Below are 20,000 nucleotides of genomic sequence, written 5' to 3' on the forward strand. Positions count from 1 at the left end.
CCACCATCACCACCAACTTGATTACCACCACAATCACAACCATCACCACCACCACCATCACCACCATCACCACCACCATCACCACCATCACCACCACCATCACCAACATCACCAACACCATCACCACCATCACCACCAACTTCATTACCACCACAATCACCACGATCACCACCACCACCATCACCACCATCACCACCAACATCACTACCACCACCATCACCACCATCACCACCACCACCATCATCGCCACCATTACCACCACCATCACCACCGTTACCATCACCACCACCATCACCACCATCACCACCAACATCACCATCACCACCACCATCACCACTATCACCACCATCACCATAATCACCACCACCACCATCACCACCACCATCACGACCACCATCACCACCATCACATCCACCATCACCACCATCACCACCACCACCATCACCACCATCACCACCACCACCACCACCACGAAGACCACCATCACCACCACAACCACCACCACCACCAACACCACCACCACCACCATCACCACCATCACCACCACCACCATCACCACCACTATCACTACCACCACCATCACCATCATCACAACCACCACCATCACCACCACCACCACCATCACCACCACCACCACCATCACCACCATCACCACCATCACCATCACCACAACCATCACCACCACCACCACCACCATCACCACCAACACCATCACCACCACGACCATCACCACCACCATCACCACCAACATCACCACCACCATCACCACCACAACCATCACCACAACCATCACCACCATCACCACCAACATCACTACCACCATCATCACCACCATCACCACCACCACCATCATCACCACCATCACCACCACCGTTACCATCACCACCACCATCACCACCACCATCACCACCAACATCACCATCACCACCACCATCACCACCATCACCACCACCATCACCATAATCACCACCACCACCATCACCACCACCATCACCACCACCATCACCACCATCAACACCACTATCACCACCATCACCATCATCACCACCATCACCACCATCACAACCACCATCACCACCATCACCACCACCACCATCACCACCATCACCACCACCATCACCAACACCATCACCACGAAGACCACCATCACCACCACAACCACCACCATCACCACCATCACCACCAACATCACCATCACCACCACCATCACCACTATCACCACCATCACCATAATCACCACAACCACCATCACCACCACCATCACGACCACCATCACCACCATCACATCCACCATCACCACCATCACCACCACCACCATCACCACCATCACCACCACCACCACCACCACCACCACCACGAAGACCACCATCACCACCACAACCACCACCACCACCACCAACACCACCACCACCACCATCACCACCATCACCACCACCACCATCACCACCACTATCACTACCACCACCATCACCATCATCACAACCACCACCATCACCACCACCACCATCACCACCACCACCACCATCACCACCATCACCACCATCACCATCACCACCACCATCACCACCACCACCACCACCATCACCACCAACACCATCACCACCACGACCATCACCACCACCATCACCACCAACATCACCACCACCATCACCACCACAACCATCACCACAACAATCACCACCATCACCACCAACATCACTACCACCATCATCACCACCATCACCACCACCACCATCATCACCACCATCACCACCACCGTTACCATCACCACCACCATCACCACCATCACCACCAACATCACCATCACCACCACCATCACCACCATCACCACCACCATCACCATAATCACCACCACCACCATCACCACCACCATCACCACCACCATCACCACCATCAACACCACTATCACCACCATCACCATCATCACCACCATCACCACCATCACAACCACCATCACCACCATCACCACCACCACCATCACCACCATCACCACCACCATCACCAACACCATCACCACGAAGACCACCATCACCACCACAACCACCACCATCACCACCATCACCACCAACATCACCATCACCACCACCATCACCACTATCACCACCATCACCATAATCACCACAACCACCATCACCACCACCATCACCACCACCATCACCACCATCACATCCACCATCACCACCATCACCACCACCACCATCACCACCATCACCACCACCAACACCACCACCACGAAGACCACCATCACCACCACAACCACCACCACCACCAACACCACCACCACCACCATCACCACCATCACCACCACCACCATCACCACCACTATCACTACCACCACCATCACCATCATCACAACCACCACCATCACCATCACCACCACCACCATCACCACCACCACCACCATCACCACCATCACCACCATCACCATCACCACCACCATCACCACCACCACCACCACCACCATCACCACCAACACAATCACCACCACGACCATCACCACCACCATCACCACCAACATCACCACCACCATCACCACCACAACCATCACCACAACCATCACCACCATCACCACCAACATCACTACCACCATCATCACCACCATCACCACCACCACCATCATCACCACCATCACCACCACCGTTACCATCACCACCACCATCACCACCATCACCACCAACATCACCATCACCACCACCATCACCACCATCACCACCACCACCATCACCATAATCACCACCACCACCACCATCACCACCACCATCACCACCACCATCACCACCATCAACACCACTATCACCACCATCACCATCATCACCACCATCACCACCATCACAACCACCATCACCACCATCACCACCACCACCACAATCACCACCATCACCACCACCAACACCATCACCACGAAGACCACCATCACCACCACAACCACCACCACCACCACAATCACCACCATCACCACCATCACCACCACCATCACCACCATCACCACCAACTTCATTACCACCACAATCACCACCATCACCACCACCACCACCATCACCACCAACACCACCACCATCACCATAACCCCAACCAGCACCATCACCACCACCATCACCATCACCACCACCATTACCACCACCACCACCATCACCACCACCATCACCATCACCACCACCATTACCACCACCACCACCATCATCACCACCATCACCATCACCACCACCATCACCACCACCATCACCACCACTATCACTACCACCACCATCACCACCATCACAACCACCACCATCACCATCATCACCATCACCACCACCACCATCACCACCATCACCACCATCACCATCACCACCATCACCATCACCACCACCATCACTAACACCACCACCACCACCACCATCACCACCAACATCACCACCAACATCACCACCACCATCACCACCACCACCACCACCATCACCACCAACATCACCATCAAAACCACCATCACCACCATCACCACCACCATCACCACCACCACCATCACCACCATCAACACCAATATCACCACCATCACCATCACCATCATCACCACCATCACCACCATCACAACCACCATCACCACCATCACCACCACCACCATCACCACCACCATCACCACCACCACCACGAAGACCACCATCACCACCACAACCACCACCACCACCACCATCACCACCATCACCACCATCACCACCATCACCACCAACTTCATTACCACCACAATCACAACCATCACCACCACCACCACCATCACCACCATCACCACCACCATCAACACCATCACCACCACCATCACCACCATCACCACCACCATCACCACCATCACCACCAACTTCATTACCACCACAATCACCACGATCACCACCACCACCACCACCACCATCACCACCAACATCACTACCACCACCATCACCACCATCACCACCACCACCATCATCACCACCATTACCACCACCATCACCACCGTTACCATCACCACCACCATCACCACCATCACCACGAACATCACCATCACCACCACCATCACCACTATCACCACCATCACCATAATCACCACCACCACCATCACCACCACCATCACGACCACCATCACCACCATCACATCCACCATCACCACCATCACCACCACCATCACCACCATCACCACCACCACCACCAACACCACCACCACCACCACCACCACCACGAAGACCACCATCACCACCACAACCACCACCACCACCACCAACACCACCACCACCACCATCACCACCATCACCATCACCACCACCACCATCACCACCAACTTCATTACCACCACAATCACCACCATCACCACCACCACCATCACCATCACCACCACCACCATCACCACTACCACCACCATCAACACCATCACCACCATCACCACCACCACCATCACCAACACCATCACCACCAGCATCACCACCACCACCACCACCATCACCACCACGACCATCACCACCACCATCACCACCAACATCACCACCACCATCACCACCACCACAACCATCACCACAACCATCACCACCAACATCACTACCACCACCATCACCACCATCACCACCACCACCATCATCACCACCATCACCATCACCACCATCACCACCATCACCACCACCACCACCACGAAGACCACCATCACCACCACAACCACCACCACCACCACCAACACCACCACCACCACCATCACCACCATCACCATCACCACCACCACCATCACCACCAACTTCATTACCACCACCATCACCACCATCACAACCACCACCATCACCATCACCACCACCACCATCACCACCACCACCACCATCACCACCATCACCACCATCACCATCACCAACACCATCACCACCACCATCACCACCACCACCACCATCACCACCACTACAATCACCACCACCATCACCACCAACATCACCACCACCATCACCACCACCACCACAACCATCACCACAACCATCACCACCAACATCACTGCCACCACCATCACCACCATCACCACCACCATCATCACCACCATCACCACCGTTACCATCACCACCGTTACCATCACCACCACCATCACCACCATCACCACCAACATCACCATCACCACCACCACCATCACCATAATCACCACCACCACCACCATCACCACCACCATCACCACCATCAACACCAACATCACGACCATCACCATCACCATCATCACCACCATCACCACCATCACAACCACCATCACCACCATCACCACCACCACCATCACCACCACCACCACCACCACCACCACGAAGACCACCATCACCACCACAACCACCACCACCACCACCATCACCACCATCACCACCATCACCACCACCATCACCACCATCACCACCAACTTCATTACCACCACAATCACCACCATCACCACCACCACCATCACCACCATCACCACCACCATCACCACCATCACCACCACCATCACCACCATCACCACCACCATCACAACCAGCACCACCAACTTCATTACCACCACAATCACCACCATCACCACCACCACCATCACCACCAACATCACCAACACCATCACCACCACCACCACCACCATCATTATCACCACCACCATCACCAGCATCACCACCACCATCACTACCACCACCATCACCACCATCACCACCACCACCACCATCACCACCACCATCACCATCACCACCACCATTACCACCACCACCACCATCATCACCACCATCACCATCACCACCACCATCACCACCACCATCACCACCACTATCACTACCACCACCATCACCACCATCACAACCACCACCATCACCATCATCACCATCACCACCACCACCATCACCACCATCACCACCATCACCATCACCACCATCACCATCACCACCACCATCACTAACACCACCACCACCACCACCATCACCACCAACATCACCACCAACATCACCACCACCATCACCACCACCACCACAACCATCACCACAACCATCACCACCATCACCACCAACATCACTACCACCACCATCACCACCATCACCACCACCACCACCACCATCACCACCAACATCACCATCAAAACCACCATCACCACCATCACCACCACCATCACCACCACCACCACCATCACCACCATCAACACCAATATCACCACCATCACCATCACCATCATCACCACCATCACCACCATCACAACCACCATCACCACCATCACCACCACCACCATCACCACCACCATCACCACCACCACCACGAAGACCACCATCACCACCACAACCACCACCACCACCACCATCACCACCATCACCACCATCACCACCATCACCACCAACTTCATTACCACCACAATCACAACCATCACCACCACCACCACCATCACCACCATCACCACCACCATCACCACCATCACCACCACCATCACCACCATCACCACCACCATCACCACCATCACCACCAACTTCATTACCACCACAATCACCACGATCACCACCACCACCACCACCACCATCACCACCAACATCACTACCACCACCATCACCACCATCACCACCACCACCATCATCACCACCATTACCACCACCATCACCACCGTTACCATCACCACCACCATCACCACCATCACCACGAACATCACCATCACCACCACCATCACCACTATCACCACCATCACCATAATCACCACCACCACCATCACCACCACCATCACGACCACCATCACCACCATCACATCCACCATCACCACCATCACCACCACCATCACCACCATCACCACCACCACCACCAACACCACCACCACCACCACCACGAAGACCACCATCACCACCACAACCACCACCACCACCACCAACACCACCACCACCACCATCACCACCATCACCATCACCACCACCACCATCACCACCAACTTCATTACCACCACAATCACCACCATCACCACCACCACCATCACCATCACCACCACCACCATCACCACTACCACCACCATCAACACCATCACCACCATCACCACCACCACCATCACCAACACCATCACCACCAGCATCACCACCACCACCACCACCACCATCACCACCACGACCATCACCACCACCATCACCACCAACATCACCACCACCATCACCACCACCACAACCATCACCACAACCATCACCACCAACATCACTACCACCACCATCACCACCATCACCACCACCACCATCATCACCACCATCACCATCACCACCATCACCACCATCACCACCACCACCACCACGAAGACCACCATCACCACCACAACCACCACCACCACCACCACCAACACCACCACCACCACCATCACCACCATCACCATCACCACCACCACCATCACCACCAACTTCATTACCACCACCATCACCACCATCACAACCACCACCATCACCATCACCACCACCACCATCACCACCACCACCACCATCACCACCATCACCACCATCACCATCACCAACACCATCACCACCACCATCACCACCACCACCACCACCACCATCACCACCACTACAATCACCACCACCATCACCACCAACATCACCACCACCATCACCACCACCACCACAACCATCACCACAACCATCACCACCAACATCACTGCCACCACCATCACCACCATCACCACCACCATCATCACCACCATCACCACCGTTACCATCACCACCGTTACCATCACCACCACCATCACCACCATCACCACCAACATCACCATCACCACCACCACCATCACCATAATCACCACCACCACCACCACCACCATCACCACCACCATCACCACCATCAACACCAACATCACGACCATCACCATCACCATCATCACCACCATCACCACCATCACAACCACCATCACCACCATCACCACCACCACCATCACCACCACCACCACCACCACCACCACGAAGACCACCATCACCACCACAACCACCACCACCACCATCACCACCATCACCACCATCACCACCACCATCACCACCATCACCACCAACTTCATTACCACCACAATCACCACCATCACCACCACCACCATCACCACCATCACCACCACCATCACCACCATCACCACCACCATCACCACCATCACCACCACCATCACAACCAGCACCACCAACTTCATTACCACCACAATCACCACCATCACCACCACCACCATCACCACCAACATCACCAACACCATCACCACCACCACCACCACCATCATTATCACCACCACCATCACCAGCATCACCACCACCATCACTACCACCACCATCACCACCATCACCACCACCACCACCACCACCACCACCATCACCACCATCTCCACCACCATCAACACCACCATCACCACGACCACCACCATCACCACCACCACCGTCACCATCACCACCACCATCACCACCATCACCACCACCATCACCACCACCATCACCACCATCACCACCAACATCACCACCACCATCACCACCACCCTCATCACCACCATCACCACCATCACCATCATCATCACCACCACCACCACCACCATCACCACCACCAGCACCACCACCATCACCACCAACAACACCACCATCACCACCACCACCACCATCACCATCATCACCAACATCACCACCATCACAACCACCATCACCACCATCACCACTACCACCATCACCACCATCACCACCACCACCACCACCACCACCATCACCACCACCACCACCACCACCGCCACCATCACCACCACCATCACCATCACCACCACCATCACCACCATGACTACCAACATCACCACCACCATCACCACCACCATCACCACCATCACCACCACCAGCATCACCATCATCACCACCACCACCACCATCACCACCACCAGCACCACCACCGTCACCACCATCAACACCACCATCACCACCACCACCATCACCATCATCACCACCATCACCACCATCACAACCACCATCACCACCATCACCACCACCACCACCACCACCACCACCAAAACAACCTTCATCACCACCACCATCACCATAACCACCACCATCACCACCACCATCACCACCACCATCACCACCATCACCACCATCACCACCACCATCACCACCATCACCACCACCACCACCACCATCACCACCATCACCATCACCACCGCCACCATCACCACCACCATCACCACCATCACCACCATCACCATCACCAACACCATCACCATCACCACCACCACCACCATCACCACCACTACAATCACCACCACCATCACCACCAACATCACCACCACCATCACCACCACCACCACAACCATCACCACAACCATCACCACCAACATCACTGCCACCACCATCACCACCATCACCACCACCATCATCACCACCATCACCACCACCATCACCACCGTTACCATCACCACCACCATCACCACCATCACCACCACCATCACCACCATCAACACCAACATCACGACCATCACCATCACCATCATCACCACCATCACCACCATCACAACCACCATCACCACCATCAACACCACCACCATCACCACCACCACCACCACCACGAAGACCACCATCACCACCACAACCACCACCACCACCACCACCATCACCACCATCACCACCATCACCACCACCATCACCACCATCACCACCAACTTCATTACCACCCCCATCACCACCATCACCACCATCACCACCACCATCACCACCATCACCACCACCATCACCACCATCACCACCACCATCACAACCAGCACCACCAACTTCATTACCACCACAATCACCACAATCACCACCACCACCATCACCACCAACATCACCACCACCATCACCACCACCACCACCACCATCATTATCACCACCACCATCACCAGCATCACCACCACCATCACTACCACCACCATCACCACCATCACCACCACCACCACCATCACCACCATCTCCACCACCATCAACACCACCATCACCACGACCACCACCATCACCACCACCACCGTCACCATCACCACCACCATCACCACCATCACCACCACCATCACCACCACCATCACCACCATCACCACCAACATCACCACCACCATCACCACCACCCTCATCACCACCATCACCACCATCACCATCATCATCACCACCACCACCACCATCACCACCACCAGCACCACCACCATCACCACCAACAACACCACCACCATCACCACCACCATCACCATCATCACCAACATCACCACCATCACAACCACCATCACCACCATCACCACTACCACCATCACCACCATCACCACCACGACCACCACCACCACCATCACCACCACCACCACCACCATCACCACCACCATCACCATCACCACCACCATCACCACCATGACTACCAACATCACCACCACCATCACCACCACCATCACCACCATCACCACCACCAGCATCACCATCATCACCACCACCACCACCACCACCATCACCACCACCAGCACCACCACCGTCACCACCATCAACACCACCATCACCACCACCACCATCACCATCATCACCACCATCACCACCATCACAACCACCATCACCACCATCACCACCACCACCACCACCACCACCACCAAAACAACCACCATCACCACCACCATCACCATAACCACCACCATCACCACCACCATCACCACCACCATCACCACCATCACCACCATCACCACCACCATCACCACCATCACCACCACCACCATCACCACCATCACCATCACCACCGCCACCATCACCACCACCACCACCATCACCACCATCACCACCATCACCATCAACAACACCATCACCACCACCATCACCACCACCACCACCATCACCACCACTACAATCACCACCACCATCACCACCAACATCACCACCACCATCACCACCACCACCACAACCATCATCACAACCATCACCACCAACATCACTGCCACCACCATCACCACCATCACCACCACCACCATCATCACCACCATCACCACCACCATCACCACCGTTACCATCACCACCACCATCACCACCATCACCACCAACATCACCATCACCACCACCACCATCACCATAATCACCACCACCACCACCATCACCACCACCATCACCACCATCAACACCAACATCACGACCATCACCATCACCATCATCACCACCATCACCACCATCACAACCACCATCACCACCATCACCACCACCACCACCACCACCACCACCACGAAGACCACCATCACCACCACAACCACCACTACCGCCACCATCACCACCATCACCACCATCACCACCACCATCACCACCATCACCACCAACTTCATTACCACCACAATCACCACCATCACCACCACCACCATCACCACCATCACCACCACCATCACCACCATCACCACCACCATCACCACCATCACCACCACCATCACAACCATCACCACCAACTTCATTACCACCACAATCACCACCATCACCACCACCACCACCACCATCACCACCAACATCACCACCACCATCACCACCACCACCACCATCATTATCACCACCACCATCACCAGCATCACCACCACCATCACTACCACCACCATCACCACCATCACCACCACCACCACCATCACCACCATCTCCACCACCATCAACACCACCATCACCACGACCACCACCATCACCACCACCACCGTCACCATCACCACCACCATCACCACCATCACCACCACCATCACCACCACCATCACCACCATCACCACCAACATCACCACCACCATCACCACCACCCTCATCACCACCATCACCACCATCACCATCATCACCACCACCACCACAACCATCACCACCACCAGCACCACCACCATCACCACCATCAACACCACCATCACCACCACCATCACCATCATCACCAACATCACCACCATCACAACCACCATCACCACCATCACCACCACCAACATCACCACCATCACCACCACCACCACCATCACCACCACCACCACCACCATCACCACCACCATCACCATCACCACCACCATCACCACCATCACTACCAACATCACCACCACCATCACCACCACCATCACTACCATCACCACCACCAGCATCACCATCATCACCACCACCACCACCAACACCACTACCAGCACCACCACCGTCACCACCATCAACACCACCATCACCACCACCACCATCACCATCATCACCACCATCACCACCATCACAACCACCATCACCACCATCACCACCACCACCACCACCACCACCAATACAACCACCATCACCACCACCATCACCATAACCACCACCATCACCACCACCATCACCACCACCATCACCACCATCACCACCATCACCACCACCATCACCACCATCACCACCACCACCACCATCACCACCATCACCATCACCACCATCACCAGCACCACCACCATCACCACCACCACCACCACCACCACCACCAAAACCATCACCACAACCATCACCACCATCACCACCATCACCACCAACATCACTACCACCACCATCACCACCGTGACCACCACCACCATCATCACCACCATCACCACCATCACCATCATCACCACCATCATCAACATCACCACCATCACAACCACCATCACCACCACCATCACCACCATCACCACCACCATCACCACCATCACCACCATCACCATCACCACCATCACCACCATCACCACCACCATCACCACGACCACCACCATCACCACCATCACCATCACCACCATCACCACCACCATCACCACCATCACCACCACCATCACCACCATCACCATCACCACCACCACCATCACCACCATCACCACCAACTTCATTACCACCACAATCACCACCATCACCACCACCACCACCATCACCACCATCACCACCAACATCACCACCTCCATCACCATCACCACCACCACCACCATCATCATCACCACCACCATCACCAGCATCACCACCACCATCACTACCACCACCATCACGACCATCACCACCACCAACACCATCACCACCATCTCCACCACCATCAACACCACCATCACCACGACCACCACCATCACCACTATCACCATCACCACCACCACCATCACCACCACCATCACCACCATCACCACCACCATCACCACCACCATCACCACCAACATCACCACCACCATCACCACCATCACCACCATCACCATCACCACCATCACCATCATCACCGTCACCACCACCACCACCAAAACCACCATCACCACCACCAGCACCACCACCATCACCACCATCAACACCACCATCACCACCATCACCACCATCACCACCATCACAACCACCATCACAACCACCATCACCACCATCACCACCACCACCACCATCACCACCACCAACATCACCACCACCACCACCACCATAACCACCACCATCACCACCACCATCACCATAACCACCACCATCACCACCATCACCACCACCATCACCACCATCACCACCATCACCACCACCACCATCACCACCATCACCACCATCACCACCACCACCATCACCACCATCACCATCACCACCATCACCACCTCCACCATCACCACGACCACCACCATCACCACCACCACCACCAACACCACAACCATCACCACAACCATCACCACCATCACCACCATCACCACCAACATCACTACCACCACCATCACCACCATCACCACCACCACCATCATCACCACCATCACCACCATCACAACCACCATCACCACCATCACCACCATCACCACCACCATCACCACCATCACCATCAACACCACCACCACCACCATCATCACCACGACCACCACCACCACCACCATCACCAGCACCACCACCATCACCACCATCAACACCACCATCACCACCATCACCACCAACATCACCACAATCACCACCAACATCACCACCACCACCATCACCATCATCACCACCATCACCACCATCACAACCACCATCACCACCATCACCACCACCACCATCACCACCACTACCATCACCACCATCACCAACATCAGCATCACCACCACCATCACCACAATCACCACTACCACCATCACCATCATCACCACCATCACCACCATCACAACCACCATCACCACCATCACCACCACCACCATCACCACCATCACCACCATCACCATCACCACCATCACCACCACCATCACAACCACCATCACCACCACCACCATCACCACCATCACCACCATCACCACCACCACCACCATCACCACCACCACCACCACCACCACCATCACCACCATCACCACCACCATCACCACCATCACCACCACCACCATCACCACCATCACCACCAACTTCATTACCACCACAATCACCACCATCACCACCACCACCACCATCACCACCATCACCACCAACATCACCACCACCATCACTATCACCACCACCACCATCATCATCACCACCACCATCACCAGCATCACCACCACCATCACTACCACAACCATCACCACCATCACCACCACCACCACCATCACCACCATCTCCACCACCATCAACACCACCATCACCACGACCACCACCATCACCACCACCATCACCACCATCACCACCATCACCATCACCACCATCACCATCATCACCACCACCACCATCACCACCACCAGCACCACCACCATCACCACTATCAACACCACCATCACCACCATCATCACCATCACCACCATCACAACCACCATCACCACCATCACCACCACCACCATCACCACCATCACCACCACCACCACCACCACCATCACCACCACCATCACCATAACCACCACCATCACCACCATCACCACCACCATCACCACCATCACCAACATCTCCACCACCATCACCACCATCACCACCATCACCACCATCACCATCACCACCATCACCACCTCCACCATCACCACGACCACCACCACCACCAACACCACAACCATCACCACAACCATCACCACCATCACCACCATCACCACCAACATCACTACCACCACCATCACCACCATCACCACCACCACCATCATCACCACCATCACCACCATCACAACCACCATCACCACCATCACCACCATCACCACCATCATCACCACCATCACCACCACCATCATCACCACGACCACCACCATCACCACCACCACCACCACCATCACCACCACCAGCACCACCACCATCACCACCATCAACACCACCATCACCACCATCACCACCAACATCACCACCATCACCACCAACATCACCACCACCACCATCACCATCATCACCACCATCACCACCATCACCACCATCACAACCACCATCACCACCACCATCACCACCATCACCACCACCACCATCACCACCATCACCATCACCACCATCACCACCATCACCACCACCATCACCACGACCACCACCATCACCACCACGACCATCACCATCACCACCATCACCACCACAATCACCACCATCACCACCACCATCAGCACCATCACCATCACCACCACCACCATCACCACCATCATCACCAACTTCATTACCACCACAATCACCACCATCACCACCACCACCACCACCATCACCACCATCACCACCAACATCACCACCACCATCACCATCACCACCACCATCATCATCACCACCACCATCACCAGCATCACCACCACCATCACTACCACCACCATCACGACCATCACCACCACCAACACCATCACCACCATCTCCACCACCATCAACACCACCATCACCACGACCACCACCATCACCACCACCACCATCACCATCACCACCACCACCATCACCACCACCATCACCACCATCACCACCACCATCACCACCACCATCACCACCATCACCACCAACATCACCACCACCATCACCACCATCACCATCACCACCATCACCATCATCACCACGACAAACACCACCACCATCACCACCACCAGCACCACCACCATCACCACCATCAACACCACCATCACCACCATCACCACCATCACAACCACCATCACAACCACCATCACCACCATCACCACCACCACCACCATCACCACCATCACCACCACCACCATAACCACCACCATCACCACCACCATCACCATAACCACCACCATCACCACCATCACCACCACCATCACCACAATCACCACCATCACCACCACCATCACCACCATCACCACCACCATCATCACCACCATCACCATCACCACCATCACCACCTCCACCATCACCACGACCACCACCATCACCACCACCACCACCACCACCACAACCATCACCACAACCATCACCACCATCACCACCATCACCACCAACATCACTACCACCACCATCACCACCATCACCACCACCACCATCATCACCACCATCACCACCATCACAACCACCATCACCACCATCACCACCATCACCACCACCATCACCACCATCACCACCACCACCACCATCATCACCACGACCACCACCACCACCACCATCACCACCACCAGCACCACCACCATCACCACCATCAACACCACCATCACCACCATCACCACCAACATCACCACCATCACCATCACCACCACCATCACCATCATCACCACCATCACCACCATCACAACCACCATCACCACCATCACCACCACCACCACCATCACCACCATCACCATCACCACCATCACCACCACCATCACCATCACAACCACCATCACCACCACCACCATCACCACCATCACCACCATCACCACCACCACCACCACCACCATCACCACCACCACCAACACCACCACCATCACCATCACCACCATCACCACCACCATCACCACCATCACCACCACCATCACCACCATCACCACCACCACCATCACCACCATCACCACCAACTTCATTACCACCACAATCACCACCATCACCACCACCACCACCATCACCACCATCACCACCAACATCACCACCACCATCACCATCACCACCACCACCATCATCATCACCACCACCATCACCAGCATCACCACCACCATCACTACCACCACCATCACCACCATCACCACCACCACCATCACCACCATCTCCACCACCATCAACACCACCATCACCACGACCACCACCATCACCACCATCACCACCATCACCATCACCACCATCAACATCATCACCACCACCATCACCACCACCAGCACCACCACCATCACCACCATCAACACCACCATCACCACCATCACCACCATCACCACCATCACAACCACCATCACAACCACCATCACCACCATCACCACCATCACCACCACCACCACCATCACCACCACCATCACCATAACCACCACCATCACCACCATCACCACCACCATCACCACCATCACCACCATCACCACCACCATCACCACCATCACCACCACCACCACCACCATCACCACCATCACCACCTCCACCATCACCACGACCACCACCATCACCACCACCACCAACACCACAACCATCACCACAACCATCACCACCATCACCACCATCACCACCAACATCACTGCCACCACCATCACCACCACCACCATCATCACCACCATCACCACCATCACAACCACCATCACCACCATCACCACCATCACCACCACCATCACCACCATCACCACCACCACCACCACCACCAAAATCATCACCACGACCACCACCACCACCAGCACCACCACCACCAGCACCACCACCATCACCACCATCAACACCACCATCACCACCAACATCACCACCATCACCACCAACATCACCACCACCACCATCATCACCACCATCACCACCATCACAACCACCATCACCACCATCACCACCACCACCATCACCACCACTACCATCACCACCATCACCACCATCACCATCACCACCACCATCACCACCATCACCACCAACTTCATTACCACCACAATCACCACCATCACCACCACCACCACCATCACCACCATCACCACCAACATCACCACCACCATCACCATCACCACCACCATCATCATCACCACCACCATCACCAGCATCACCACCACCATCACTACCACCACCATCACGACCATCACCACCACCAACACCATCACCACCATCTCCACCACCATCAACACCACCATCACCACGACCACCACCATCACCACCACCACCATCACCATCACCACCACCACCATCACCACCACCATCACCACCATCACCAACACCATCACCACCACCACCATCACCACCAACATCACCACCACCATCACCACCATCACCACCATCACCATCACCACCATCACCATCATCACCACGACCACCACCACCACCATCACCACCACCAGCACCACCACCATCACCACCATCAACACCACCATCACCACCATCACCACCATCACCACCATCACAACCACCATCACAACCACCATCACCACCATCACCACCACCACCATCACCACCATCACCACCACCACCACCATAACCACCACCATCACCACCACCATCACCATAACCACCACCATCACCACCATCACCACCACCATCACCACAATCACCACCATCACCACCACCATCACCACCATCACCACCACCATCATCACCACCATCACCATCACCACCATCACCACCTCCACCATCACCACGACCACCACCATCACCACCACCACCACCACCAACACCACAACCATCACCACAACCATCACCACCATCACCACCAACATCACTACCACCACCATCACCACCATCACCACCACCACCATCATCACCACCATCACCACCATCACAACCACCATCACCACCATCACCACCACCATCACCACCATCACCACCACCACCACCACCATCATCACCACGACCACCACCACCACCACCATCACCACCACCAGCACCACCACCATCACCACCATCAACACCACCATCACCACCATCACCACCAACATCACCACCATCACCATCACCACCACCATCCCCATCATCACCACCATCACCACCATCACAACCACCATCACCACCATCACCACCACCACCATCACCACCATCACCATCACCACCATCACCACCACCATCACCATCACAACCACCATCACCACCACCACCATCACCACCATCACCACCATCACCACCACCACCACCACCACCATCACCACCACCACCACCATCACCATCACCACCATCACCACCACCATCACCACCATCACCACCACCATCACCACCATCACCACCACCACCATCACCACCATCACCACCAACTTCATTACCACCACAATCACCACCATCACCACCACCACCACCATCACCACCATCACCACCAACATCACCACCACCATCACCACCACCACCATCATCATCACCACCACCATCACCAGCATCACCACCACCATCACTACCACCACCATCACCACCATCACCACCACCATCACCACCATCTCCACCACCATCAACACCACCATCACCACGACCACCACCATCACCACCATCACCACCATCACCATCACCACCATCAACATCATCACCACCACCATCACCACCACCAGCACCACTACCATCACCACCATCAACACCACCATCACCACCATCACCACCATCACCACCATCACAACCACCATCACAACCACCATCACCACCATCACCACCATCACCACCACCACCATCACCACCACCATCACCATAACCACCACGATCACCACCATCACCACCACCATCACCACCATCACCACTATCACCACCACCATCACCACCACCACCACCATCACCACCATCACCACCTCCACCATCACCACGACCACCACCATCACCACCACCACCACCACCAACACCACAACCATCACCACAACCATCACCACCATCACCACCATCACCACCAACATCACTGCCACCACCATCACCACCACCACCATCATCACCACCATCACCACCATCACAACCACCATCACCACCATCACCACCACCATCACCACCATCACCACCACCACCACCACCACCAAAATCATCACCACGACCACCACCACCACCACCACCACACCACCACCACCAGCACCACCACCATCACCACCATCAACACCACCATCACCACCAACATCACCACCATCACCACCAACATCACCACCACCACCATCATCACCACCATCACCACCATCACAACCACCATCACCACCATCACCACCACCACCACCATCACCACCACTA

The sequence above is a fragment of the Petromyzon marinus genome, chromosome 63 (assembly GCF_048934315.1).
Source record: "Petromyzon marinus isolate PM22_M1 ecotype Great Lakes invasive population chromosome 63, UKy_Petmar_22M1.pri1.0, whole genome shotgun sequence".
NCBI classification, from domain to species: domain Eukaryota; kingdom Metazoa; phylum Chordata; class Hyperoartia; order Petromyzontiformes; family Petromyzontidae; genus Petromyzon; species Petromyzon marinus.